This window comes from Acinonyx jubatus, chromosome B4, assembly GCF_027475565.1.
Source record: "Acinonyx jubatus isolate Ajub_Pintada_27869175 chromosome B4, VMU_Ajub_asm_v1.0, whole genome shotgun sequence".
Taxonomy (NCBI): domain Eukaryota; kingdom Metazoa; phylum Chordata; class Mammalia; order Carnivora; family Felidae; genus Acinonyx; species Acinonyx jubatus.
This window is the reverse complement of record NC_069387.1, coordinates 3,645,165-3,671,540: the sequence shown is the minus strand read 5'-3', so window position 1 is coordinate 3,671,540 and position 26,376 is coordinate 3,645,165.

The window sequence follows — 26,376 nt, the reverse complement described above, 5'->3', positions numbered from 1 at the left end:
AAAGGAGAAGGAAGTATATGCCAACAAGGAAAAGAACACAAAGTAGATGAAGTGATCCATGGAGCCAATAGCTCAGCTTTACGTCAAGTCGCCGGTGACACCTTGCACCCTTGCTTCCAGCCAGAGGACCTGCATTATCCAGATGTAAATAACACATTTTAGGGATGTTGGGATGACAGAACCTTCCCTTGCGGGACAGTAGCACAGCTCAGAATCCTTAGAAGGATTTTCAAAACGCTTCAACAAAACCACCTGCAACCAACCCAATGGCTCCACGACCAGACAGATATTTCTCTACCTGTCATTAAAACCAGAAAGGTTATTTGCTGAGAGTCAACATATGTTTCTCTCCATCACCAGTACCTAAGCACATACTCAAGGCGACTCTGTTGTTCCAGTATCGACCCTTTCTAAGGCAAGAGCAATGCCCCGCCATACCACACCCACTTCCGTTGAGCCCTGTCCTTTGTGGACCCTCTCCCCCCACCCCAGCTCTGTCAGGCTGCCTCCTAAAAAGCAAGAAGGACGTCTCCACTTAGCACATGTCAGTTCAGGCAAGACTATGGGAACACAAGGAGATGCTCCAGGCAAATGTTCTGAAATGAATTCACAAACTCGTCCACATCACAGAAGAGGCTGTTTCCCGGGGCGGCTGGGGGTGCTGGGGAAGGATCTTCAGACTTGTGGTCCTTGGCACTCAGGTGGTTGCACATCCTTCTTGGTGTGCAAGCTGAGCTTTCTCCAGTCCTGAGCAAGTTCATTCCTACTCATCATTCAAGACTCAATGTAAATGCCACATCCCTAAAGAGTGTCCTCAGAGAGCTCACATCAAAGTTGGACTTTTTGGTAAACTATCTCATTATACCTGGCCTTTTCCTTCACAAGGTTTAACACACTTAACGAAAATATATCCATTGGGGTTTTTACTTGTTTGATGGCTGACCTCCTCTAGTCTGTAACCTCCCTGAGGACAGGACAGTTTCTCTTTCTTCATTGTCATTTATCTACACAAATCACGGTGCTCAGGACCCAGGAGTCAGCTAACGTATATTTGTTGGATGAATGCGTGAGTGAGAGAAAGTGAGTAAATAAACAATCCCACATAGCCTAGAAAATGTTGTGATTGTCCCTGTTACTGCTTTTATCGCTGGTATTCCAATTTTGGGTTCGGTTTTCGTTAATAACTTACAAATGGCACTCTCTAAATAGAACAGCAAACAGCAGCTCGAATTCTATATCAGTAAAGTTTCTAAACTGAAAGGATCATTTCTTCCTATTCCAAGGAAGCTTCTGGTTCGTACATGACATTTCTCTAGATGTATGCAGGGACACATTCTGTATTCCATTCGATTTTAGCTAAGAATATTTTCAATCTCTCGTCAGTCTGATGTTCCCAGCTACGCTGGATGTTGAGAACCATGTTTAACATTAGGCTCAGAGTAAATCATAAATATGCATTAGCTTCCAACTTGGTGCTGTTTCCTTGGTCCGGGGCCGGATGAACGTCTCGTGGTGCCGTTCCTAACGCCCTCCTGCTCGCCACCCCCAGGGGCTCCTGCACCCCTTCCCCGCACCCTCTCTCCCCGGCTCCCCCCAGCCTCCCGAGGCACACACGGGTCCGTCCCTTCGACCACTCAGCCTTGAACAACATAAGCGGTGCAGACGTGTGGAGGCAGGGAAGAAGATACCGTAGTCGGGTGCACAGGAGAAAACTGCGAGATAGTCTGAGCTAAGTGAACCCCCTGGCTGGCGTTTGGACACTAACGCAGAGGCTTGGGGATCTGTCAGCATTCAAGATGCGGGAGGAGGTTGGACACCAAACCGTCTCTGTCTCCTCGTCTTGCCGTACTCTTGCCCAACTCACTGTTTGCCCTGTTCACTTCAGGTCAGGTGGGTTCGGTCAGAGGAGCGTGTCCCCAGGCCAGGTGCTCAGGGACCACTCAGGAGCTTGTCACATTCAGGGCAGAGGGATCCATGCTGGCCAGGCACCAGCACGAAGTAGGCTTCCTCTGGGAGACGGTCCGCTTCGTGGTTTGATCGATTCCGTACCCTCCCTTCTCATCCAAGTGGATTCATCACAAGTGGCCTCGCTCTACAGCTGTGGTCCCCCCCCAGGGCTGCCTGTTCGAGTCACCTGGGAAACTCTGGAAAGTCTCAGCAGAAGGAATCGGGAGGCATCCCACACCAGCTACACCAGAGCCCCTGGGGACCTCGGGAGGCTAGCTGTGACCAGGACAGTCACGCCCGGAGAAGCACGTTTTGCTTTATTGGAGTGAAGAAGGCAACATCAACTGCTTGACTCTCTATGGAAATTCTGTTTTCCTACTCAGTTTTACGGCACCTCTATTGCTATGGTTATAATTTTATATGATGCCTTCCTGGCATTCGCAGAGCAAAAACATTATATGCAGTTTCTGGTGCCAAAAGGTGTAGAAAGTTCTGTGAAACCACGGAGGGGGAGAGAGTAATAGATTTCTTTTAAGATCATAACACTTTTGTTTGATTTCCCCCCCCTCCTCTACGCTGGCTGCTGTTACTTTAAAAGTCTTCTGAAAAAAAAAATTAAGAAAAAAAGCCTTCTGGCATTTAACTGGCAATAAACGGGGCAAAACAAACTGTTCCTTCCTCTAGATGGTGCAATTTTTATTGCTCTGTTTTAGAGCAACCAGATACGCCTTTTAGAAAAACACCTGTTTAGCCACCTTCTGTTTGTATAGCGTCGGGGTATCAGCGGACCCACTTCAAGGGGGAAGGAGGGGTTTTCTATGCGCGTCACGTTTTTCAAACACCCTTAGACACACCTGACGTTAAGTGACACTGACGACACCAGCTCCTAAGCCAGGCGATTGCCCGGAGCTGAATCATAGACGGCTGAGCTCATCTTGAGCCCAATTGTCCCAGACGTTGAAAGCAAACCCAGACGTCTGCAGGACTGCACAGGCCCTCCTGTGCATGTGGCCAAAGGGGTCAGCGTGGAATTATCTGCTCACACAGGATTTAGGAAGCCCGTGACCAGAGGGACCGTTTCCACGCTAAGTCGGTGACACATCTCTGATCCCGTGGCGATGTTGTGTGGCGGGAGCGGCGTGTGCTCTCCCGTGCGTGGCTATGCTTCCGGTTTTCGCGTCTGTTCCCTGCGTGTGCACACAGGCTCGCAGAACTTCAGAGCAGTGGGTCGGTACCAGGCGCTGAGCCGCGTGCCAACATCTCGCTCAGGAGGAAAAAAAATGGATTTCATAGCGGCAAATAGACTTCAAGGCAAAATTCGAAGAATCTGGAACATTCTTAGTCTTCTCAGGGCATCCGTAATTTTTTGCAATATGTTTCACCCCCAAGGCAAACAGATTGACAGACTCCACTATCCAATGGCTTTCTGTGTGTTGGCCACAGTTCTTCACTGCCTGCTTTAATTTTTTTTGTGGTCTTAGGAGCAACCCGAAATGAAAAGGTTATTATTTCCTACTTGGGAACCACTCAAAATCACTTCCGGACCGACCTCGTCACCCTTTCCTCGGGTGTCCTGTCTCCTGTTCATTGTCATGCAGTGTAATTAGAATTGCTTTTCTCTAATAGGACCTTCTTGGGTTGCTCCCTTCACTAAGAACATTATAATAATAACGATGATGATAATAATAATAACACTTTGTTTTATGGCATATTTCCTGCCCCTACTTTGCTAAGTATATTACCCAGGCTATTTATTTTACTCAGCATTAGGAAGCCCTTATTACTTTATGGTACCATTTTACCATCAAGGATCACAGACAGCTTAAGGGACAGCCAGATATCACACAGCAGGACGCAGAGCTCAGCCGTTTTATTAAAAACCTCCTAACAAAATGTCGAAATCAGTCCGTTTCTGTCTGTAGCTTTGACAATGTTTGCTTTTAACACTTCATTATTAGGTGCCCCTAAATTAGTTACATCTTCCTTGGAAAATGGACACTTTCATGTCATATGATAACCCTTTTTATCTTTAGTAGTGGTCTCTCCCCTTAAGTCTCTTTAGCTTGATAAAATATTACACCAGCTTTCTTTTGTTGAGATCTGTGTAACACGAGTGTGTGCGCAGACACTTAAAGTAAATGCAAACATATATATATGCACACATACACATATGCATATATATGTGCATGTGTAAGCTTATTTATAAGTTCATATATATTTATCAGTTTACAGGAAGAAACATTTTCAACCGCCCACATTTTCTAAATTCTTATAATTTGGACGTGCCTCTAATAAGCAGCAATTAGCTAGATGTTTTTAAATACTGTGTTAAAATATTTACATTTTAACCAGAATGTTTGGTCCGTTGACACTGAACATGACAGCGGAGAGTGCTAATTGCCTGCAATATCCTTTCCCACTTTTTCCTCTGGCCCACGGGACCGTCTGTCATTCCCTCATAGAGCTGAATGTCCCAGCTAAATGGAACCGAGCGCAGGAAATCAGGAGGTGAGTGGAGGAACACAGCCAGCTCCCGGGAGACTGGGTCATAACCTCAGAAAGGAAGCCACGGTCCCACCCCCCATCCCTGCCCCCGCTGTTGTTGTTGACTCTGAAATACTGATGGCTGAGTGTCCCTTGGAGCTGGTGATGCCAGCCAAGAGAAGAGGAGGACAGGGCATCCCACCAGCCTGGCCCCTCACGCAGGACTGCCAGGACGGAGACAGACACACTCCTCCGTCTGTGCTCTCCAGTTAGCACCATTTATGCTATAGCTCTTGTTTTGCCTTTCCTCTTTCTTGAATTCTTTTAAATGCATTGAGGTTTGTGACTCCAGTCTGGTATTTAAATTTCCACCAAGTGTGATCTACAACGCCGATTTCTATTGTTGTAGTGTCATTTCATGGTTTTCATAAAGAAGTCCGAAGATAATCAATGTCTTTAGCCTCCAGCATGATACAAAGGCCTGGAAACAATGGGCATCTGTAATATTTTTTATCCAGTATTTTAAGCCTAATTGTTAAAATTCTATGAATCAAAATTTTTCGTTATTTCAGTTCTGGTCGTAGCAAATGCATTCAGCTTTTGTCTCTCATTTATACTCAGTTTTGAAAAAAAAACACATAACTTTAGTGAAGATACAGTTAGGCTGATTATTGATTTGTTTTCACTGCAAATAAAAAATAATCTCCACTGTTTTCTGATTCCCATCTTTGCAGTTAAGAAGTAACTCCGGGTCTTTTTGATATTCCTTTCTTGCTAAGGGTTCCAGTAACTTCTCTTTCTTTGAAATTTCATTTTGATTAGTCCTGATGTGGATTTTTTTTTACCCTATCCTGCCTGACATTGGACTTTTAGAATTGAGGACTGGTGTCTTTCAACAAATCTTGAAAATTCACACAAGTTAACTCCTCAAAATTTCTCTTATCTTCTAGAGTTCTGAGCAGGTGAATTGAAGAACACTTTCTTCATCATACCCCTTGAATTTTCTTTATTCTATTTCATTTTTTCTATTACTGAAATTTGTATTATTGCTTCAGATCTATTTTATAATTCACTAATTGCCTCTTCAGCTCTGTAAGTCACAATTGAAATTGAATTAAATTCAATTTTTTTGACATTAGCTTTTGCTTTCTTATTTCTAGAAATCCTATTTTTTCTCCCACAGTTGCTTTTATGTTTTTCAGGATTCTTATTGTTTGCTTACAGTTTTTAGTCACCTCCTATGTTTATGTATAATAAATATAATCAATTGATTGATTAATTACTTAATGTAGACACATATAATACATTAGATCAGATTACATGGGATGTCAGTGTGCTGGGTTGACTCTGTGGTCTTCCTGCTGGCTCTCACTCACCGTGCTCCCCTTTCTTGAGGGCTTGTGACTGGTAGCTATGAGCTCATCTTCCATGAAAGTTTCCTGTGTAGGAATTATCTGAGGCTTATGTTGAAGGTATATTTCTCTAAATATAATTTGTGTTTGCTTCTGTCAAACACAAAACATTTGCTTTTTGATGATTGCCGAAGGTCGTTCGGCCCAAATATGTGGCTAGTTGATTCAGATAGTGTTACAGACGGATGTGAGGGCCAGCTTCTGGTTACATATGGGAGCATTTTGTTTAGGTCTCCTTATGCTTAGGACCAGGATTGTGGCATACACTTTTCCTTGCTGTTTCTTTCTCTGAAATGAGTTTATTTTTCTTTAACTCTCAGGTTGAAGAGTGCCTCATCAGGATCTAACAGTGTGTGTGTGTGTGTGTGTGTGCACACGCACGCGCACGCATGCACACATGCACACACATTTTTGGTGTAGCATTGTGTGTTTTGGGCTGGATGATTGTTTAGGATTTGTAGCCTACCTCCAAAAAAAGAAGCTAAATCTCATTTTTCCACCATTGTGTGCATCTGGCTCCTGGTTGCTATTCATATTAAACTCAAATCTTGCAATTTTGTATGAAACAAAGATAAATCTGGGGCTCTTTCCCACACGACCACTGAGCTTTCTAAATGGCCAATCTCTGGACAAGTCTTACTCAGGCTTTGTTAGGTCCCAGTAATTTCATGAGCCACCATGAACATCTGGGGGGATCCCCGAGGTGACCTCTCCCCCCAGGTGGTCTTTTAATCTTTCCAATCGTCCAGCACAGGCTCCCCAGCGATCCCCTCCACAGTTTTGACACAGTCACATTTCACTTCCTCCCTGGGTACATCCAGGTCACATTAGCCACACTTTAACTCTGAGTCTTCAGATCATTTTGTGCTGTTTACATGACAGGGGTTCACCCTGGTGAGTTGGCAGGAGATAGGCCTGGCTTTAAACCCCAGCTCCATCATTAACTAACAAGTCACCTGCCCTAGTCTGTTCATGAATGGACGTGGCCTTTGGGCCTTCTGATTCCTGGGAGGAAAGATAAAGTGGTGTTTTGTGTGTATCTGTGTGTGTGTGTGTGTGTGTGTGCATGTGTGCACGTGTGTGTAGTAATTCTTTCAGGAGCGGTGGAAAGCTGATGAGTGGCAGGAAACTGATTTTTTCCCCGCACCTGCCAACAGGTTCCGTGTTGTTGGTAACGCTGTAGATATCTGGTTCTCATAGTAAACGTTCTGATGTGGAGTTGTCATGCGGTTCATCAACACTGTCCATCCATGCGTGATCTACATGATCTGGGAAACCACCGGAACGTTATCGTAGCCCTGCCACACCTAACACATGCTGCCATGTGCCTACCAGACCATTCTATGATGTCATAAAGGTATCAGGCCTTTTTTTCAAAGTGGTCATGGGTGGATCAGGAAAAAACAGGTACTGTGAATGTGTTTCCAATAGAGCAGAAAAATATAGAAATCAGCTGATCATTGTTGTAATGGAAGACTTCAGCCTCAAGATGTCTTTAATAACCAGAAAATTAACTGTGAACATGCCTGACTATGAATAGGAGGGAGAAATATAAAGGAAGCACATGGCCGTCCCCCGCTTCATCTTCCTTATGTTTGTTTTCAACATTTTGTGAATAAAGAGGTTAAGTATTATCCAATACTCATGAAGATTATAGAGAAACTTCATACATATAAGTACTAAATATTTATAATATATTTATATTATATTTATATATTAAACATTATATATAATATAAATAAATATATTTAGTATATAATATAATACATATATTATACATATATAGTATATATATATATTACATATATTATATATATTATATATATAGTTACCGTCCTTTTTTCATTATGAAGAACCACCTGTGGTTAGGCAAAATGACCAGAGAGCAAGTGCCAGCTGCACAGGTCACTAGTCCTGTGAACTTGGAAAATTGCTCCAACTTGGCTAGACTCGTTTATAGACTAGGTGTCATGGCAATACCTACCTCAGGAGGTCTTGAGAAACATCGATGGTAAATGTCCATAAAACTTCCTGTGGAGGCTGGCACTTAGGAACCACAGGCACACAAACAGTTGAAGTGATCTTTGGTTAAAAAAATATTAAATTGATCAAGAAAGATACAAACAAGTGGAACCACCAATAATTTCTAGTTGGAAATAGTTTCTCTCACTGCACCCCAGGCTTCTTGCCTTCCCCCAAACATCACTTTCTCTGGCATTCATGTTGGGGGAGGGCAGTTTTGGCTGTAGGAATGGGCTATATCACCTAAGATTTATTACCTCTTTTTATCAAGTAACACTATGGTGTGGATGTTATTATATGTCAATAAATATGGATCTTGACTGGGTGATCATTTTTATTGGGCATAATACCTCACTCCATGGATATGACAGGATTTATCTGGCCATCCTCCTATTGATAGGCCTTAATGGTTCTTATTTCCTTTTCTTTTCTTTTTCTGTAATGACCATCCTTGCTTTTCAGTTTTTGTGGCCTTGACCTTTTATTTCTGTAGGGAGAATCCCAAGAAGTAGAAGTGAACAATCCAACGGCCCCCTTTGCTAAGGTTTTGTATTGTTGCTGCCAAATTGCAGTCCAGACCTGCTGTGACGATTTACCCTCCCACAAGACGATTTTCACCCCCACAAATAAAGCATGAAAGCATCTGTCCCCCCAAGTTTTTCAGCCTTTGTTGATCTGATGACAAAAAAGTTAATCTCTTCATTGCGATAATCCGTGTCGCCTTGATTGCTGGTAGAAGAGGTGCGGAGGCCACGTTCACAGAATGGCATCAGCAGGTTCTCGATAGCGTGGGAGACAGCAAGGCACGTGACAGACACCCAGTGATTCTCCATGTTCCCTGGAGCAGCTGTTCCTCTCTAAACACAGTGGCGTGCATGGCCCTATGGCTTGGAGCGCCTTGCGTAAGGAAGACAAAAACCTTCTGAAAGACACAAGTCCTGAGAACACATCTCTGACCAGTATTCAGAGAGAAGAAAGCCTACTCACGGTGGAACAGACATGGGGGTGAGTGGGTCAGGACGCAGAGCCAGGCACACAGGGAGGACTGTGTGGCAGAGTATGAGGCTGACGCTGGGACACCCTCCAAGGCAGCTGCCACAGGGTCTGAGCCATGATTGTGAACTCAAAGGGTTATAGAGCCTCAGGCAGGGCAGGGCTGGTAACACCACGACCAGGAAAGGAACTCCAACCCCACGAACACATGGGTCACCAGAGCTTTGCCATGACTCACCCATCATCACCGTGCTTCCTCTCTTCGCCTGATATTTGGAAGCAGGACAGCTGCCCTTTGGACCACGGAGGGCCCAAGATCCCTGGATAATTGAAAGCAAGTCTCAAGAGGGAGGGAAGGCCACGCCATAGTTTCTGTGCATGAGGGCATGTCGACACTTGAGCAATTTGCTGAGGAACCAAAAAAAAAAAAGAACCCACAAGCTGGTAAAACCTAACAGTTCAACTAGTGTCACTGAAAGCTTCACATGTTTTCTGGCATTTTGGAGTTCTGGCTCTGAGAGTGTCCTATATATATATAACGTTTCTCCATTTTTTTTTACTTTGGGTATTCGTCTGTTCCTCAGTGATAGAAAAGCATGGTTCTACATCAGTAATATTAACTGCGGTCCTGAGTGTTGGAAATATTAGTGACAGGAAAGAACCACAGGGAGTGAAATTGAAATGCCAAGTGAAGTGACTTCTGGTTCTTTTGTTTTTAATTTTTTTAAATTTATTTATTTTGAGAGAGAGAGAGAGTGTAAGAATCCCAAGCAGGCTCCATGCTGTCAGCACAGAGCCCTCCTCGGGGCTCAAATCCATGAACCACGAAATCATGACCTGAGCCCAAATCAAGAATTGGATGCTTAACTGACTGAGCCACCCAGACGCCCCCCCTATTCTTGCCAGTGCATTCGTAAGTCAATTAAGCAATAGAAAAAATGTAACATTTCAGAAACCTTTCAAGCATTAACAGATCCTTAGAGGGGATAAGTAACACCCAAGTTCTTTGGGGCTCGGAAACTCCAGAATGAGAGTTGGAAGTTGGGGGGCAGTGAGGGCAGAAGGAAAGAGCAGGATTGGAACTGGCGATGCCACGGGTGATGCCACAAAAGGAAGCCTTGTGGAGCGAAGAGGCTGTATGCGCTCAAAGGGATCGAACATTCTAGCAGCCTGACCCACACTCATACTTGGAATCGAGACAAGAGGGATCTGTCATTCAGAAAACAAGTTGACCTGTTTTAGACAGAAAGTAAACTTTGAAGCCGCATTTCAAAAGAAGTGAAAGTCCAAAGGCTGACTTCCACTTGTCGCACCCGACACTTAATAGTCCAGAAGCCTCCAGCAACCTCAGAGCGCTGGGGCAGCTCCGTAATCGTGTCCCGAACACCAGCTTAGCGCCAGGACGCTGCGTGGGCACCAGAACGTTTGACGATCCGAATGAAACAAGCGATCTCCTTCCAGAAGCTCGCCCTCTGGGGAGGGCGGCAGGTACGGAACCGGACGAGTGTTAATTCAGCGTCAGGTGCCGAGATGACAGCACCGGAGTCGGAGTTCAACAGAGCTGCTGAGAGCAGACCCTCTGAGGAACAGCGAGCATCCAATTATCTGCTGTGTGACCCTGGGCGGGTTGCTTAAGTTCTCTGTGCCTCACCTCTTCGTCTATAAAACCGAGATGGCAACAGAACCCGCGTCAGGCCGGTCTGATCTGTGCACCACGCTGTCGAGTGAGCGGAGCAGAGGCTGGGACGCCTCGGGGGTGGCAGGATGCTTAACGCGGGACGAGGCACTCGCCAGGTAAAGCAAGGGCAAAATGTTACCTCCCGATAAAGTTCCCCCACAAAGTCTCACCGCGTAGAAACCACGCGCGAGTTTCTGAATGGCCTGGCAGGTGTCACTTCCCTCGACCCTTAACAACGCTTCACTTGGTGCTTTCACAAGTATCCACTGCGGAGGAGGCCACAGTTGCCGTTTGTAATCAACGGCAGGCTATTATGCGTTCCGCGTGGCCCGTTAAACAGAAGCGGGTAGCGGGTACAAGTCCAGCTCACGCAAGAGTCTGAGCAAATCCCCTCGGTTCCCAGAGACCAGGAGCTCCCCTGTGCACACGCACGCCCCTGCCAGGCCGCCAGAGGAAGCACACACAGACAGCCGGCCGGGATTAGGACCTCATAATGGATTTTTTTCTCCACCACAAAGTAAGGGCGAAAACAAAGTCCTGCCAACCGCATTGAGGATTAGTGTGAATGAAACCGAAGAAGCAGATTTGCTGACCCTCGTCAACTGTGTTCATCATCTGCCCTCCTCATTAGCCAGCTCAGCGGATTCGGGAGAGAGAAGTCCGACCCAGTGCGTAAAATCTAACCAAACTGACCAATGAGCCGCTCAGGAGACCTGACCCAATTAAAGCACACGGCCCATCTTTCCTCCTGCAGGGACGCCCTCTTCCCGGGACCTCGCTCATCTTTTCCGGTCCAAACCACTCGGGGAAACGCACTTAGTATACACGTACTGAAAGCTTCCAAGCCTGAACTCACGGGTGGTTCACTGCTACAGCCATGCTAATGCGTGTGTGTCTGTGTGTGTGTGAAAGTTTATAAAAGCAGTGGACGATGGGCGAAGGCATAATGAGCATGGATTTCTTGCCCAGCCCCCGTCAAAGATGCCCTGAGCAGAACGCAGCCCTCACTCTGTGCAACAGGGTTCTCGTTGATTCCACGCTGTTACGCCCTTTCACATGTTACCGACCCCTAGGGAATAAAATAAGGCTGAAGATTTCTATAGAGTTCAACACCAGTGTTCTAAGAATTAGATCCTGGCATGTAAAAATAAGAGAACGGAGAACTCTTTCCCTCTCTCCTGTGACTGGCAAGCCACAGGCCAGGCCTGTGATCTGCTAACAGCTGTGCTTAGTAAGTGATATGACGGGATAATGCTCATCACTCAGCCTAACTGCTGGCTTATCTCTAGCCCCACATTCCACAGTATTGAGATGTGATATCCTATTACCTCTACAAAAATCCTAAACAAGGCTGTATAATGGACAAGCTTCCCCCGTCATTCTGGTGGTCTCCCTGCCGTTGACTTTGAAAGTCATCGTCCTGAGACGATGAGGCCGACAGAGGAAGTCATCGTTTCCAAGCGTCAAGCCGAGGGCCCAAGGAACGCCGCGTTGGGGCCTTTGTTTTTCATTTGTGTCGGTGACACTTGCTCCCAAGCGTTTTGTCATTCAAAGAGAGCAGGGGACCTATATCTGCCGAGTTGGCGGAGAAGTGAAGGTGGTCGAGGGCCGCACGACCGTTTCAGGATTAAGAACCCGAGAAGTACCCCCAGAGCTGCTGGGCTCGGACGGAGTCCTGGGCGGGCATCCACACCGGCCAGACCCACCTGGATGAGAAGAGGGCACACGGAGTGCCCTGCGCTCCAGCTGCCCTGGCCAGCGTCGGGGGGGGGGGGCCCTCGGAATGAATGACGGCACCTGGGAAGCAGCTGGCCTAGAACAGGGGTCTCAATCTCCAGGGTGAGCCCCGGAGGACACCGGGAGGCAGGCCGGGTTCTGCCTTTCATCTGGGAGGCCGTTGTGAGCTTGGGGGTGACAGTCACAAACTCTACTGAAAGGCACACCTAGAAAAAGCTTTGAGAGAAAATATCAGGACTTAGTGCTCCACACAAGGGTAAAGATAGCTCTTTTTTGCTTGGAAAATGCACTTTTTACAGTGTGGGCTCGTGAGTACTTGGAACCTGGTTCACTCATGTATCTAAAATGTCTTTCTAGGGAGCCTGGGTGGCTCAGTCGGTTGGGCATCTGACTTCGGCTCAGGTCATGACCTCATGGTTCGTGAGTTCAAGCCCCACGTCGGGCTCTGTGCTGACAGCTCAGAGCCTAGAGCCTGCTTCATACTCTGTGTCTCCCTGTCTCTCTGTTCCTCCTCTGCTCATATTCTGTCTCTCTCTCTCTCTCAAAAATAAATAAAAGATTAGAAAAAATGTAAATGTCTTTCTAATGAAAATAATCATAAATAATTTTTTTTTAAATGAATGGAGACCTTTCAGCTTTGGTGCAGTTTGGCGCCTTATAATGTATTCACCTGCTGAGCCAATTCTTGGGATCCTAGTTAATGGCACTTTCTAGAAAGGCTCCGCTTCTGCTTCCAATGGGTAAATCCTGGGAACATGGCAGGCTACGCTCATAAGCCAAATGCTAGACCATTGTTTTGGGGCCGTGTGAGGAATGACAGGACAATTAATTATCCACAGCTACACATCCCTTAATTAAAATGGAGGAATGAAAACAAACGTAGAGACTGAAACTAGGAAAAGAAAAAAAGGGACGTAGTTTTGCTTATAATTTTGCTTTTCTGGCTATTCTTGTTGAAGAATATTGTTGAAGGCTTCTGACCTGGCATCTGTCCCTATAAATTCTCAATTTGGTGAACTCTTACGTACGTGTTTGGAGGAGCAAGTTCAAATGTCTTAGTGAGACTCTACACCAATTTCTTTCTTTTTTTTTTTTTTTTAATTTTTTTTTTCAACGTTTATTTATTTTTGGGACAGAGAGAGACAGAGCATGAACGGGGGAGGGGCAGAGAGAGAGGGAGGCACAGAATCGGAAACAGGCTCCAGGCTCCGAGCCATCAGCCCAGAGCCTGACGCGGGGCTCAAACTCCCGGACCGCGAGATCGTGACCTGGCTGAAGTCGGACGCTTAACCGACTGCGCCACCCAGGCGCCCCTACACCAATTTATTTCTTAAAAACAAAACGTTAAGAGACACTCTAAAACATAGTATGAAAATCTGCAGAAAGGTTGCTTGGATTAAATTTTCCTCTTCTGTTGAGATGGTTTATTTGATTAGTGTAGAAGGACCCATTACACAGAAAGACTTAAATTTCAGTGAAAGCAATGGTCTTTTCTAAGTCAACATGTCTATAAATTATTCTGAAAACCTGCATTTCAAATCTGTCCTGTGGGCTTGAGTTTAAATTAACTGACACTTTCCAAAAGAGCATGCTTTAAAACACAAAGGATATTTGCCACATGTAGGGAAATGATGGCATTTAGAGTTTAATCACCAATTCAAAACCTTAAATACCCTACGATAGTCTTCCGGGACTTTTCCTGAGCTGATGACGTGTGGCCACCTGCCACCCAAACAGCATCAGACCAGCCCACTCACGATGCCACCCTTCTACCTGATCCCTGTCTATTCCCGCCTCTCGGCAACCCCGGCTCTCCTCCTCGTGCTGACCATCACTTGGGGCTTTAGAGGGGCACAGCCTGTCTTGACCTGCCCAAGCCGGGGGTCTCCTCCCATCCTGTGGGGGAGGGTCCCAGGGATACAGCTGCAATAGAACCCACCGTGGATGCAGGAGAAGGAAACTCCAGGGTCACAGAAGTGGCATTTCTTACGTGTCTGGGAGGGTCTGGAGATCATTTCTGTGCTTGGAGGACCGCCCACCTTGCCCACTCAGAACAGATTCCAGCCCGTGGTAAACGAGCGGCTTTGCATTCCCATGGCTAGATCTCCATGCACATTCCTGTTCTCTCGTAACTACTACGCTGTAAAGATAAATTCTGCATGTGTTTATTTCATCGCCGCTAGGCACAGATTCAAAGTATACACACTTTTCAAAATGCTTCCTATTTGTTAGAATACCACCATCTTGGCATTCCCTAAGAAGAAGAAAGTGAAAGAAAAACAAAAACAAAGACGAGTTTCTAGACAAAATGGAGATCAACTATTGCATCCGAGAGCACGTGCTGTCACAGAAAACCACACCCGGAGACTGCGTCCGTACAGACGACTGGTAATATGTGAGATCGCATCAGACCCAGGGCCTGCTCTCCAGCCTGTGTGCCCCATACCGGGCCTGCTTCCCACCCAAGTGATTTGAGAGGAAGGGAAGAGGGTAAGGGGGTTTCTGTCCCCTGTAGCCAACCTTTTTTTTGATTTCAAAACACAATGTTAAGGACAAGCCATCATTGTTCTTTATATAAAGAGGGACTTTAGGGACTCCTGGGGGGCTCAGTTGGTTAAGTGTCTGACTCTTGGTTTGGGTTCAGCTCAGGTCATGATCTCACGGTTCATGGGTTCGAGCCCCACGTCGGGCTCTGCGCTGACAGAGTGGAGCTTGCTTGGGATTCTCTCTCTCTCCCTGTCTCTCTCTCTCTCCCCATCTCTCTCTGCCCCCCTCCCCGCTCGCTCTCTCTCAAAATAAATAAATAAACTTTTAAAAAAGGGACTTTATATCACTGGCTAAGTTAAAAACTTTTAAAATTTGAGGGCATCAACATCTGGAGGAAAGGGGACCAGCTGGGACAGTACCTTTCATATCTCCAAACTGGGAAAAGGGAGAAATAGATATTTCTTCCAAGGTACCTGAGCTCGAGGGGGGTGTAATATCTTCCCATGGACCCTCTAGACTTCGGAACTTCAATGTGAATAAACACTGCTCACAGCATGCCAGTTCACGCTTCCCCCTGACTAAAACTCTACACCCATTTCCAGTGTTGAGGGCAACCAGGCAAGAGACTGTCTTTCTTTTTCAGAGAACCTTGGTTTAAAAGACCCCTGATATTACAGACTGGGTTCATATGTTGAAGTCCTCACCCCAGCACCTCAGAATGTGACCGTATTTGGAGATGGGGTTTTTAAAGAGGTGATTAAGATAGAGTGAGGTCACCGGGTGGGCCCTCATCCAATCTGACCAGTGTCCTTCTAAGAAGGGATTAGGACACAGACACGCACTGAAGGAAGACCATGGAGAAGACGGCCATTTATAAGCCAAAGGGAGAGAGGCCCCAGGAGAAACTAACCCTGCCCCTGGCTGGGTCTCAGACTTCCAGCTCCCAGGATCGTGAGAAATCAACCTGTGCTATCGAATCAGGCCAGCCTGCAGCATTTGAAACAGCCCCGAGATAACATGCCTAGTATGAGTGTGTGTCCACCCAGGACTCACTTACCCTGCCAACAAGAGGGTTTTCATTATTCTGAGTCTGATAAGTGGCAGGCAGTGTGACACAAATCTGGCAGAGGTGTAAGCATCTGGGCTTGCTGAGTCATTGAAGTCTGACTTCCTCCACCTTCCTGCCAGAATGTGCTGAGGCTCAACCAACCAGAGGAGGCAGAGCAGGAGACCGGGGCGGGGGGGGGGAGGAGAGAGTGGGGCTCGCACTGTCCACACACACATCAGTGCTCCACGGGCAGAGACAGTTGTCAGAGCGAGATGCTCCGGCTGCAAATACTATGGTTTGGGAAAATTAGGATCAAACTGATCAGAATTCAGTGACTGGAAGGAAAGACTGAACTTGATTTACGGAAGAACATAGACACTTCTGTCTGTTTTTCGAAGAGACAAAAACCTTGGGAAGTCCTATGCTAGTTTTTCATCCTTATAAATAGAATTGAAGTGTCATTTCCTAGCACTGGGGTGGGTTTCTCTTCTGAAATCAAAAATGTCCCGGTTTACAATCAATCTTTCGCAATCATAATCAACAGATGAAATTTTCAGTTTTTGTCTCTTTTCCCCTGCTCATCTAAGCAATTGGTTGCTTTCTGTTTTTAGTGTTTTCTGAACTTCCCATATTTCCTCATTCTCTTCAAAACCCAAGGCTCAATCGTTTTGTTTTTTTTTTTTAACTCAAGATGGCAAAGGGACATATTGTTTATGGTGAAAAGGATCCTAGATATTTCAAAGTTACTGATACACTCTCAAGTGATGTATTTCTACCAGTTTAAATATGTCAAGTATTTATCTATGAAATAGAAGTAAATCAACATGACCTCATCGACTGACACTGATTTGTGTGTGTGTGTGTGTGTGTGTGTGTGTGGATGTCCAGAAAAATGCTGATGAGGATCGCAGCGTTTCATATTTCCTACTGACGAATGAAGGGAGACAGAAATAGAAGTTCTTAGCAATTGGTGGTGTCTTCCAACATATGCAATCACTTCCTTCTACTGCAGAAAAGGAAGTGCCAATACATGTTGCTCCAGAAAGATAAGATGCACGGGGGGCCTGTGGGGGACGGGGGAGACGAGGTGGAACAGTGGTAAATAGAATCAACATGGACAGTGAGAATAGAGTCGTACTGAATGTGTCTTGGCCAGCAGCGATCGACAGGCTGAGGTCCGTCAATAATCGATAGCTTATACCAGATGCTGCTTCTGTTCTCGTGCGAGGTTGTTTACCATCTCGTAGCTACTTTGTCCTTTCTCCGTTGCTCCAACAGCTCCCCATCCATAGTCTACTGGAGGCCAGGCAGTGAGCCAAGTAGTCAAAAATCTCTGTCCCTATAAGCTACTCGGAGCGTACTATACCCTGTAGTCTTATGAAATTAGATCTTGTAATAATCCGGCTTCCTGCATAAAAAAATTAACATCTGGGTTATGTTCTGACCTCATAAGAACCCCTGAATGACAAAAGAGTGAAGAGTGTATGTTTCCCCCCTCGGAGAGGAATATATGAAGCCTGTCCAGAGGTGATGAACATTGTTCCAACCCCAGGGCAAGCTCTATTTCTCCCATCTCAGTCGGGACCTCCAGGAGAGAAGTGGCATGGGATACAAATGCAACTCTTGGGGATTTGGAGCCATGTATCACCATGAGGGAAAACAGCAGGGCAAAGATGAGCCATGGTGTTAGGCAAAGCCAAGAGGATCACAAAGAACCAGAGCCAGATTTCCGCCCAAACCACACTTGAATGGTGCTCTATCCCTGGACTTAGCTGCTATGTGAGCCCATAGATGGCACAACTTAGTTAGCTATTACATGGTGGTTTTCAAATGTGTACATAAATGATTTGATGCTTGTCCCTTGATGTCCACTTTCCCCTTCCCTCGAAAGTGGACCACACCTAGTGGCTTGTTTCTAATGAATGGAATGTGGCATAGGTGATAGTGAATGAGTTCTGAAGGGACATTGCAATGATATTGCCACTTGGATGACTCACTCTGGGTGAAGCCGGCTGCCATGGCCATAAGGACACTCAAGCCACCTGTGGAGAGCTTCATGTGGGGAGGAACTGCTGAGGCCTCTCACCAACAACTGGAAACACTGAGTCATCTGTGAATGAGCAACTGTGAAGACTGATCGTCCGTCCCCAGTCAGACCTTCAGATGAGGCAGTCTTCACCGGCATCCTGACAGCAACTCTGAGAGACTGCAGGTAAACAGGCCCTCTGAAGCTGAAAGGACAATAAATGTCCACTGTAACTTCTAACCACTGAGCTTTGAGGTAATTTTTTACACAGCAATGCGTAACCATTGCAGACCCAGGCAGTGAGAAGAAGCTGGAAAAATAGTGAGGTGGGTGCAGATGAGAACCAAGGGCCTTGAAGAGCCTGGCAATAGACGTCTGCTGCCCTGTGAGAAGCTCAGAGGGGAAAGCTTAACGTAAAGCGGAGAAAATGCTCTTGAAAACAAAAGGAAAGAGATCCTCATTATGTGTTGGAAGAAAGTTTAACAATATCGTTGATTGCAGTAATATGGAAAATAAAAACTATACTTCGTGAATTTGGTGATCAGCCAAGGAGGTTTCCAGGCAGGGTTTTGGAGGTGCCACCAGGCTCTTTCTTGTTACAGTGAAATGTGAGGAGACAGAGATCAGTTAAAGGAAGTAAGGATAAGCAAAAAAGAGCAAGGACTTGCTAATATTGAAATCTCCCAGTGTCTCCTGATGGCAGATGATGAAGAAATGAAAAAAATGGCTCTCAGGCAAAGAAAAAATCCAGAACACTGTCGGGAACACATGACATATGGCTGGAAGCAAGGCGTGATTTCAAAATCCTCTGTAAGACCTCAGAAAGATCTAAAGTGATGTCTACAAGAACCACACGGTTAAACAATAAGACTTGGAAGAAGCTTATGGATGTGTCTCCTCAGAAGTTCCAGCAGGAGCTCAAGGTAACGCATGAACTATTTTTCAATATATTTCTAGGTGTGACTTTCATCCAATGAAATATGTCTCAATAAGATTCAGGGGAGACACACACAATTTTTCAAAAGAATTACAGTAGCAGAAAACCCACCAACTTAGACCAAAAAAGGGCAGAAGCTGTTGAAAAGGAAATGAGGCATCTGGACCCCGAACTTCCACAGGCAAGAAACCGCTAAGAAAACCACATAGCTAGGCACATAGGTCACATTTCATGGAAAAAGGAGGAGTCGGGGCAAAAGCAAGAGCCAAGAGAGCAGAGTCCGAAGCCATGGAGAATTCCTCACACACCTTGATTCCTCGTGAAGGAAGAGCCCACACGTGTCCTAAGAGAACCAAGGATTGCTATGTGGCAGTGACTCCCATGTGCCTCCTTTGTGAATGGAAGCGTTCGCAGTGGTTAGCTGGTACTTGCCGCACCGTTATACGTCGGGGTTACGGGTCTTGCGAGTTCAGAATCCAAGAAGCTGAACTCAACTACCACCACCAGTGAGATAGGAAGGGAATGCGTTGAGGGTATTTTCCATGTGAGAAGGCCGATTTTTTTTCCAACCAAGCTAAGAAATCACTCTACATTTTAATCACATTTCATAAAATAGCAAATCTTCAATTTGACTTCTTGAGCATTTTATTCAAAGACATTTGTGGTATCCCTGGTATATGGGCTGAATTGAGTTCCCTGCCACCCTCCCTCTCCGAATTCGTCTGTTGAAGGTCTACCCCCAACACAACTATTCAGAGTGTGGAAGTAATTAATGTCGAATGAGGTCATGAGAGTGGGACCCTGACCCAACACAATCAGGATTCTCAGAAGAGACACTGGAGAGCCTGCTCACTCTCTCTACTGCGTGAGGACACAATGAGGAGGTGGCCATTTACAAGCCAGGAAGGGAACTCTCACCAGGAACTGAACAGGCCAGAACACGACCTTGGACTTCTGGCCTCCAAAGGTATAAAAAAATAAATTTCTGTTTAAGCCAGCCAGTCTGTGGTAGTTTGTTACGGCAGCCAGAGCAGACTAAGACACAGGGTATCATTCATTTAAAACCCTAAGATCTCTGGGGATAAAAAGCATTGATGTTTTGGCTTGATTACCCTTCTTTCATTCGTTCTGAGGCCATTGTTCCTGAAGCGTATGACTTTGGCAGTCTCTAGGTCTTAACTGGGAACACTGTGAAACAGAGGTAAGTTTATGGCAAGCCATAAAGCTTAAGGCATTTTGAAGATTCAGCGAAAGGGAAACTGAGCTAGAGGTACGTTTAATTTGAGTTTTCTAGGACATAGCTGTGTGGTTCTTTGTCAAATCTAGTAAGTTAAAAGAAGCATGCCCTGCCGGCTTACTCTGCTGTCCTCCCCACCACCGGCCTCAGGTCAAATACCCTGGCATTCATTCTGCAAGTTATATGTTTTCTTTACAGGATTATCTCCTAAATGTTACACACACGTAAAGTTTGACTTTCTTAAGAAAATATCAGTGAAACAACAAGGCCAAACCACTAGTGTGAGACCTTTGAAAACTGGGTTCCATGATGTTTGAAGGGATCCAAGGCAAATATTTGAAGACTCCAAAGAGACACCCAAAGACAAATGAGATGTGATAAATTTATTTAAAAGATTGATAAAACTTGGTACGCCATTGTTAACAGCAATGTGACAGGATGTTTGAGAAGTTTCAATGACATAAGAAATTGCAAGCTCCTCATTTATACATACACAATGGGTATGTTTCTATTATTTTCTTTTCTTTTCTTTTTTTAATTTATTTTTGAGAGAGAGAGAGCACACAAGTGTGAGCAGGGGCGGGGCAGAGAGAGAGGGGGACATAGGATCCGAAGCAGGCCCCGTGCCGACAGCGGAGAGCTCGACGTGGGGCTCAAACCCACAAACCGTGAGGTCATGACCTGAGCCAAAGTCAGATACTTAACCGACTGAGCCACCCAGGTGCCCCTCTTTCTATTATTTGCAAATGTATTATTAAGTAGAACACAAAGTGCCGGCAGAAAAATAAATGGAAACAGAAAGACGGCTATTGAAAATAAAATCCTTATTCCAATATTGAGTAGAAAGGTGACAAACATCTTTCACATCACACCGAAAGCAGTAATTCATTCATTAAGGGTAAGAAATAAATCTCAAACAGAGGCCACGCAAGGCTTTCGAATTTTCTGACAATACCAATGAAGAGATGTGCATCAGCCAAACCCGTTGCAAAAAGTTTTAAAATTCTTGCTAATCTGACACAGGATCCTGGCATGGATGATGTTAACCTGAGATACATACAAGCCACTAGAAATGGAACATTTCTGTGTAACGAGTATCACCCATCTATTCAACTAATTACGAGCGAAATAAAAAAAAATCTTGACATGCCCTGCAATCTCACAGTTTACATAAGAAACTAGATAGAGGTCTTCACATATTTTATAGCAATCCCATAAACGAACAGGCCTCTACCACCTAATCAGTGGTAAAGCTGAAAGATATTTTTCGAAACTATTAATTTAAACAACATTGTTATGTTAACCTCTCTAGAGGAAAGGCCCAATTTGTCTCTTTGTTCTCTAAAGATGATAGAACAAACTTTACAGCTGAATCAGGTATACTACCAATCTGTTAAGGGTTTCAGAGTTATATCAGGCGGCTAATTAGAAGACAATTATGGCAAGTTTCTGAATTTTGTAACATTCGTCATGTTTGCATGCTTTTATAAAAACTGCAGTTTGGTTTCTTTTCTCCTTCTGATTAAAAACATTACTTTCTCATGAATTTTCTACTTGTTCTTTAGTTTTTAAAGAGCGTCCCCCCAGATGCATGCTTCGGGCCCTACAACACGGGACCATTGTGCCGGGGAACCCATGACAGCCATCACTGTATCACTTTCACGTGTCTTGCTTTCAAGAGTAAAGGAAAAAGAAGGATGGGGAAGACAGAGTTATGTTCATTTCCTCCCCTTTTGCTTTACTCTTTGATGGCTTTTAAAAGACGTAATTGTGATTCTCCCAAATAGATAACATTACGTTAACCCTACTAAAAAAAATTAATCAAGACAAAATCACTAAGGTTCACATCCCTTCACATAAGAAGAGAAACAAAAATGCTGAGTCATCTCATTTCAAAGGTAGTATGCAATTCAAGAACAAAGATCTGCCAGAATGAGAGGAAAAAATTCTTCCCAAGTAGCTATGTAAGGTCACGTCGGAGGTATGGAGGCCCCCTGAGAAAAAGAGGAGGAGACTTGGGAAGATTTTCTCAGTCCCCGCAGGGCTAAGCCTCAGCTAGCAAACATCCTAACCTTAAGAGCCTTGGAATGCCATTTCCTGTCCAAACCCACAGGGATACAGAGGGAAGAACGTACCATGACATCAACAGGGGCACTGGCAGGCTTTCAGTTTTAGTCTCTGATTCACGTATTTAGATAAAATGCTTTTTATGGATCTTTCTATGGAATTTCACTGAATGATTGATTCCCACGGCAGGGCTTCTAATAGTAATTAAAGGGTATACACACTGTGAATGTAACAAAAATCTCTGCTTTGATCCAGGCCAGCAAATTGATTTGCCCATTAAATAGTAGACACAATAAAATATTTTGAAAGTGAGTATGACACAGTGTTACCATCACAGTTGGAAAGTATCAGCAAGAGATAATGCATGTTTTTCTAAAAAGGCTCTCTTTTTTTTTTGGTAAAGTGCAAGTAATTCTCTTCCGTGGTTTTGTTAACGTATTGAATGCTTAAGACAGTCAACACTTTATCAAATGCCTTACAAGGGGAAGCATTTTAGAGAACTAGCCATCAGAGAGAGCTGAGCGTGAGAGGGAAGGGAGAGAGAGAAGACGTGGGCCATGATCCTGTCCCTGCAGGTTCCACAGCATCACAGAGGAGGTTGGGCAGGTACACGATCCACAACATCACAAAGCAAGTAACACGCCAAGGACCCCAGGCAGAGACACAACGGAGGCCAGTGGATAGATAATACATCCTCTTTGAGTCATGTGGTTTCTGATCATTTGGTTTTCAAAGACAACGTCATTGATTTGTCAGCCGATGGGTTACATTTTTTTTACAACAGATTACCGGTATTTTTCACATAATTCAAAAAAAGTTTTAAATTCTTCAGTTGGGGCGCCTGGGCGGCTCAGTCGGGTGACCATCTGACTTCGGTTCAGGTCACGATCTCATGGTTCGAGTTTGAGCCCCACGTCGGGCTCTGTGCTGACAGCCCCGGGCTTGGAGCCTGCTTCGGATTCTGTGTCTCCCTCTCTCTCTGCCCCTCCTCAGCTTGTGCTCTGTCTCTGTCTCTCTCTCTCAAAAATAAATAAACATAAAAATTTTTTGAAAAATAGATAAAAGTCAGTACCAAACTGTTTTGTTATTAAAAGTCCACTGACCACAGTTAAGAGAGTGATTCCCTAGTTTAATTTCCATCTGTCCATAATATAGCGTGCTGAAAGTTCATTGCTTACTCTTATCACATTTATGAAGAAAAATTCCTATCAGCTTAATAATGATTGAGAGGTCACAGTTTGCAAAATATAGTATATTAGTATGCAGTAGAGTATGTCATAATAGTAAAAACATGAGTATATAATATAATATGTAGAAACGTTTAGAGATCACTGTTCTAAGGCATCATGAAACATACTCCCTGAAGCAAAATTATCTGAAAATTGACTTTTTAAAACTCATTTGAATAGCTTTGCCATTTTTCTCAAAACAGGGATCAATGAGAAACATGTTTTATGTTTGTGGGATGAAGTATGTATTACCTTGCTAAATTAACTAATAATTTCATGGTAATTTCCAATGATTTTCTTTCGTGAAGCTGTGTCTCTGCTGATGTTCATGTTGTTTAGATTTTTAAAATCCACTGAGTTAATGCGTAATCTTTTGTCAATAACATGGTTTGTACACGTGTTCTAACAGAAACATACAGCATTTTAGCAGAAACACACATGCCCACACGCACTTAAAAGATTTTAACTTTTAGGACGTTAGGAATGTAGTAGTTCTTACTGTCTTAAATCCTGAGCTTCACTACATGTGCAAAATAAAATAAAAATGTACAGCAGACAGTAGAGACTTCTAGTATGTGGCATAAAGATTAGCCACCTGGGCTCATATGGAGACGAGCAAAATATAGCTTCAACTGATATGTTCTGGTCTGAACAGATGTTTCCAAGCCCACACGGAGGATATGAATCTCTGAAAATAACACACCATTTCCAGGGGCAGCATTTGAAAGATCGGCAACAAGCTGGTATTCACTAAAACTAGCAGACGCATAAAGGCAGAAATTCCCGAAGCGTTTGGAAGGCGAGTGGGCCACGCTACCCCCTGCAGGGTGCTGTCTTAGGTGTGGTGGGTGCCCTTCAGATACGGGGAATGTCTTCCAAATCCTGGAAGTGAGGCCAAGGGAGGAGTGTGTGTGAGTGTGTGTGTGTGCATGTGCGTGGGTGTGGGTGTGAATGAGCATGTGTGAGTGTGGGTGGGTGTGATGAGTGTGTTTGGGTGTGCGTGTGAGTGTGAACGAGTGTGTGAGTTTGTGTGGGTGTGTGAATGAGTGGCTGTGGGTGTGAATGAGCATGTGTGCGTGCAAGTGTGGGTGAGCATTGTGGATGTCTGAATGTGTGTGGTGTGTGTGCATGTGTGTGCATCTGCATGAGTGTGTGTCTGAGTGAGCGTGTGTGCACGTGTATGTGTGAGGGTGCATGTGCATGGGTGGGTGTGAGTGGGTGTGTACGTGTGAGTGACCACACATGAGTGTGGTTGCGCATGTGGGTGTGTGCATGTGAGTGAGCACACATGAGTGTGTGTGTGCCCCTGCATGAGTGTGTGTCTGAGTGAGCGCGTGTGCACGTGTATGTGTGAGTGGGTGTGAGGGTGCATGTGCATGGGTGGGTGTGAGTGAGCATGTGTGTGCATGTGAGTGAGCACACATGAGTGTGTGAGTGTGTGTACGTGTCAGTGAGCATACATGAGTGTGTATGCGCATGTGTGGGTGTGTACGTGTGAGTGACCATACATGAGTGTGTGTGTGCGTGTGTGCACCTGCTTGATTGTGTGTGAGTGAGCGCGTGTGCATGTGTATGTGTGAGTGGGGTGAGGGTGCATGTGCATGAGTGTGCGTGAGTGAGCGTGTGTGACCGTGTGTGCGAGTACGTGTCAGCAGTTATACACAGAGTGGGACGTCACAGAAACCGTGCCTGGCGATAACTGCCACTGTCCCTTCTCTCTCTGAAACCCAAGAACACGGGCCCCTCTCTTCGGACACCCTGCCCTGGCCGGGCCTGTGACTTGCTGAGTGATCCTGCCACTTAGATGTCACCATCTCGCCCTTTGACCCGCCCTGACCTCACCCCTTCCCTCTTCCCGGGGGCCTGGTAACCAGCGTCTTGTCGGCAAGCCCCTCTCCAGAGTAGTGAAAGGCAAAAACCGCGGGGCGTCAGTAACCCGGCCAGAAAAGTAGTCCCAGGTCGGCACTGAGCTCATTTCGTGCAAGACGGTGTCTGTTTCGGCTCTGCTTTCTGGGGCTCGTTCTGTGCCCCGGGGATGCAGGCAAGTCAAGTGCTCTCCTGAGTGGTTCCCCAAGACCCGGGAGCCGCACTGGACACGGGAGGGTCACCGTCGGTGCCAGGGCTGGAGAAGCAGCGACCCGGGGACCCACGTGGGCTGGGTGGCGGGGGGGTCTGTTTAGAAAATTAGAATCCCCGCTTTGAGAGAATCTAGAGAAAAGAAAACACAGGCTGAGAGTTTTGAGTTAAAGGGACTTTGAGCCCGTTCAGCCCACTGATTTCACTCATAGAGAGACTCAGAAATGTACACGATTTGTCCGCAACTTAAAAATCGGGCTTTTTGGGGGCGCCTGGCTGGCTCAGTCGGTTGGGAGGCAGACTTCGGCTCAGGTCGTGATCTCGCGGTTGGTGGGTTCGAGCCCCGCGTCAGGCTCTGTGCTGACAGCTCGGAGCCTGGAGCCTGCTCCAGATTCTCTGTCTCCCTCTCTCTCTGGCCCTCCCCCACTCGCACTCTGTCTCTCAAAAATAAATTAACGTTTTTAAAAAGTCACGCCTCTTGCTTCTCTGTGGGGCACCCTTCCCGTGCTCTGGAGGCTTCTGGGTGTGTCAGGGGGTGAACTGGGAGTGTATCAGGGTCCAGCTCGGGAAGAGGTGAATCGACAGTCTGAAAGAGCAGGCCTTCGAGAATCTCGCCCAAATGGTTTACAAGGTGCTGGTTTCTCAAAACAGGGTGACAATTCATTAAACACAATTCGAGTCGAGTTAGGGAGGGTCGAAATGGACAAGTGGGGACCGAGGCTGATGACATGGGGGCCACCCCAAAAAGTGTTTGTTTTCTGATGAGCCAAGTGCTTAGAAAGGGCCCGGTCTTGAAGTGGAGCCAAAGGTCCCATCCCAAAATGTGCACACAGGAGTCTGGGACATGCCACAGCTGTGGCACCTGGTTATTTGAGCGGGAGGCACTTGAAAGACAGCAGGTGCAGGAAGAGGTTTTCTCTGAACTCCCCTCGTGTGCCTGAGGACACATCCTCCGGAAGGACCTCGGGGTCCTCGGTCCCCTCCCTGGGAGCTCTT